General features: G+C 43.1%; 1 pseudogene; it reads left to right on the top strand.

The window, feature by feature from the left end:
• Positions 1–2,552: 2,552 nt before the first annotated feature.
• LOC121925968 lies at positions 2,553–3,353 on the top strand (annotated as a pseudogene).
• Positions 3,354–4,419: the final 1,066 nt, after the last annotated feature.

Genomic DNA, 4,419 nt, shown 5'->3' with positions numbered 1-4,419 from the left:
GAGGGAGAGAGAAGGCTGGCCCAGTTCCATCAGGTGCCTGAAGAAAGAAGCTCCTCCCTCCCTAACTGTCATCTTTCGGCCTCTGAGGAAGAGTAGGCTGGCCCAGTCCATCAGGCTGGCCTGAAGAAGGGCTCCTCCTCCCTAACTGTCATCTTTCGGCCTCTGAGGAAGAGAGGAGGCTGGCCCAGTTTCCATCAGGGGCTGGCCTGAAGAAAGAGGCTCCTCCCCCCTAACTGTCATCTTTCGGCCTCTGAGGGATTGAGTAGGCTGGCCCAGTTCCACAGGGGCTGGCCTAAGAAAGAGGCTCCTCCCTCCCTAACTGTCTCTTGGCCTCTGAGGAGAAAATTATCGGCCCAGTTCCATCAGGGCTAGCCTGAAGAAAGAGACTCCTCCCTCTCCAACTGTCATCTTTCGGCCTTTGAGGGAGAGAGTAGGCTGGCCCAGTTCCATCAGGGCTAGCCTGAAGAAGAGCCCCTCTCTCCTTAATTGTCTCCTTCAGCCTGTGAGGGAGAGAATAGGCTGGCCCAGCCCATCAGGGCTAGCCTGAAGAAGAAGAGCCTCCCTCCGTCCTCTGCTTTGGTCCAGGCCCAGAGGGAGAGAGAAACTGGACCTGATCCCTCCCCCCCCCCACAATTCCCTTCTCCTTTTGTGTCGTGCCTTTTAGATTGTAGCCTGAGGGCAGGAAACCTCATTATCCCCTCTGTTGTAAACCGTCGATTCCCAGTGATTGGGCGGTATATAAATAAAACTACTACTTATTATTATTATTATTATTATTATTATTATGTTTGTTCTGAAGAGCTGATGTCTAAATTGATTTCTTCAAAGCAGACTATTGACAGACACACCATTAATTCTCTTTCCCCTTCTTCTTATGTAAAGATAGATATTGTGAGAATAAACACTGTGGAGGGGATAGATCTTAGCTAGGCAGCTTTTATTCTTACAAAAATGTGTATTCTGCCAGTTGACTTCTAGCAGCCTCTACTTTCAAAGCAGTCTTATTATTCTCACAGAGAACAACTTTTTGGAACCTGACTGTAACTTAACACTTCAGTGTTTGAATGTTTATGAAGATGAAAACTTTCAGCAATGTACAATGGGTAGGAGGGTAGAAGGTGATGGTGCTTCTGGGCTAATTTATTTTGGGTAGGCAGTGGTGGTGGAGGTGGAGGAGGATAAATATGTTTTAAATCCCACCTGGAAAACATGGCACCATCAATTACATCTTTAGAAGTGATTGTAGATGTATACATTGACCAAAATCCTATTGGTGCACTATACTGACACAACAATAGCCATGTAGGTGCATAGTATTGAAAAGGGAAAAGGCCATGGGCACAGTAATTATGAAGCAAATAAGGCACGAGAGAAAAATGTTTTTGAGGGCCTAAAGATTTTGCTGTCTCTCATTGTTATATTATTAGAAAATATGAGAGATAGTAGTATATCACACAAACAGCATTTACAAGCAGAAGGTGAACAACAACTAGTCCCACTCCATACCCACCCACAGGGTCTGCAGAGAATAGGGTCGCCAGATAAAATAAGGGACAAGGCTTCTTTATCTTTAAGAGGAGTATAGAAAAGAGGATTTCAGCAGGTACTGCTTGTCATGCAAGCTGTACCTGATTAAATTATCTTTTCTACACAACCATTAAAGGTACAGGAGCCGTGTGCCTTATTTTGCTGGCAACCTCAATAGAGAAATAAGGCAGGCTTCATTTTCACTGTAAAAACATAGAAAGTAGTATTATACATACTAAAGGTGTCATAAAATCTCATGACATGTGCTCCTCAAACACAGAAGACAGCGGGAGGTTGCATCCACACTGAAGAAATAATGCAGTTTGGTGCCATTTTAACTGTAATGGCTCTATGCTACTGAATTCTGGGATTTGTAGTTTTATGAGATGTTTAGCTTTCTCTATCAGAGAGGTCTGGTGCCCCAATAAACTACAAATTCCAGGATTCAACAGAATTGAGTCATTACAATTAAAATGTAGTCACTCAGGATTATTGCCTGGATGCAGCTGGGGGGGGGGGTTGCAGATTATAAAATAGAGGATGAACAAACCCAGACTAACTGCAGACTGATGCAGGGTAAGACCAGGTGTGTCTACGACCAATGAACAGAAATGGCATGAATACATGAAATGCCTAAACCCTCAGAAAGATATACAAACTAACAACTACTAAGTATAGGCATGGTCTCCCTCATTATTATTATTATTATTATTATTATTATTATTATTATTATTATTATTACTATTACTATTACTATTATTATTATTTCCATTTTGGCTCTGCTTGGGAAAGGTTTGGTAAAGGGCCCCAATCCGGAGCCTACTTGTTGCTTTGCTCCATCTCTCTTGTTCTGAGCCAAGCTGGTGCAATCTTCTAAGTGCCTCGACGATGTATGGAATGTTAGACGGTGGCGACCCATAGGCTCCCAAACCAATGCGATGGGGAACGGAGGAGGCAACACTAGTAAAGGTGGAGGATGAGGTGGAGAAGGTGGAGGTGGACCTGGTCCCACCACCAAACAAGACCGGGTCAAGTGCCCCATGAACACCTTCATGGTCTGGTCCCGGGGTTGGAAGATGGCCCAGGAGAACCCCAAGATGCACAACTCGGAGATCTCCAAGCACTTGGGCGCCAACTGGAAGCTCTTGAGTGATGCTGAGAAGAGACCCTTCATCGACGAGGCCAAGTGCTTCCATGCCCTCCACATGAAGGAGTATCCAGATTACAAGTACCATCCCCATCAGAAGACCAAGACTTTGCTCAAAAAGGTCAAGTATTCCTTGCCTGGGGTCTGGAGGGCGTCCAGGAGGCAGAGGTGGAATAAGCAGCCCCATTCAACACTTGGATTCCTATGTCCACATGAACGGATAGCCCAATGGTGCATACGCCTCCCTGATGCCCAAACAGCTCAGCTACAGCCAATACCCGGCCATGGGCAATGCCCAGCTCCAGCCCATGCCCCGCTATGACATGAGTAGCCTCCAATACAGCCCCATCATGTCCGCTGACCAGCACTATATGGCCGCAGCAGCCTTGATGTATAGCATGGTAGCTGCTGCCGCCACTTATGGAGCTCCTCAGCTGTCGGGGCCCTCCTTGAGCCTTGGGACCACAAACTCAGCTCCCCTTCTCCAGCCCTGGCCTCCCACTCACAAAGGGCCTGCCTTGGGGATTTGAGGGATATGATCAGCATGTATAGGCATGGTACATCTGTTACCTCTAAAATTCATGACTCTGAGAAAAATGTCCCAACTAGGCTTGTATATCAACAGACTTCTGTCCATTGTCACCTGCTTTTTAATTCAGTTTTACACATTACTACTTAATTCAATGGAATTAATTCCAGATAAGCATTTACAGGATTACTTCCTGCATATCAGTTGTTTAGGATTATAAGTAGAAGGGCAGAATTGCATTAATGTCATCCTTGAGGACCATTGGCTAGTGCATAAAAAGAAAGCTAGACTAGATACGTCTTAGGTCTGATATTCTAAATTCAATTCAGTTCTGAGTAGATAGCAATGGGATTCTGTTGTGTGTCTTCTCAAATTTACAGTAGCAGAGTATCATATCTTTTCTTTTCTTACTGTTTCTACCTCCATGTGCTAAGAGGCACATTATAAATCATTATTCCAGAAACTAATTTAGAAGGAATGGTATAGGAAATTGCATTAAGAATTTATACAGTAAGGTACTGTAATTAGTTCTGTGCTTCTTTTTGCCAGTCAGTCCTTTTAACTGCCTGTTTTTAAGAAAGGTCTGTCCTCTTCAATCCATACAATTCATTATGGTTTCTATAAATGACAACCTTGTTTGATCCCCCCCCCCACACACACACACAATTTTCCTCTTTTGATTCAGTCATTGTGGGAACTTTTAGTTCTTTATTCATAGACTGACAATCACAGAAAATACCAGTATTCCAAAGTTTCAAGCATATGGTTTTCAGAGCCAATATGCTTGATAAAATAACGTTGTAGAAAATAATTTCTATTTTCAGACTGAGCTTCCAGACCACTGGCATACAGTGTAATGAATAACAACACAACTACCATTCCTCCCTTGTTAAACCAGCAGTTTCCCATTCCCTTTCTTTTCCTTTCCTTTCTTTATTTTGTTTAAATCCAATTTATTTCAGGGCTTGCCAGAAAGAAGCATACTTAAATAAACATGTGCATCTGGATTCTAAAATCTAATTAGTATACACTATGCAAATCCATGATGCCCGTGTTTTATCCTTTAAGTTTCTATATGTGATATCTAGTTTTATTGAATTTATATACCACCAATTTACACACCCAGGTTGGCATCCTGTTAGTAATATGCAGGTGTAAGTAATCTTTTCCATATATAAGCCCCCCTTTTTGGTAATTATAGAAGTTGATATTCTGT

This window comes from Sceloporus undulatus, chromosome 3 (assembly GCF_019175285.1).
Source record: "Sceloporus undulatus isolate JIND9_A2432 ecotype Alabama chromosome 3, SceUnd_v1.1, whole genome shotgun sequence".
Taxonomy (NCBI): Eukaryota; Metazoa; Chordata; class Lepidosauria; order Squamata; family Phrynosomatidae; genus Sceloporus; species Sceloporus undulatus.
Note: the sequence above shows the minus strand (reverse complement) of the source record. Positions and strands in the feature narration are given on the sequence as shown.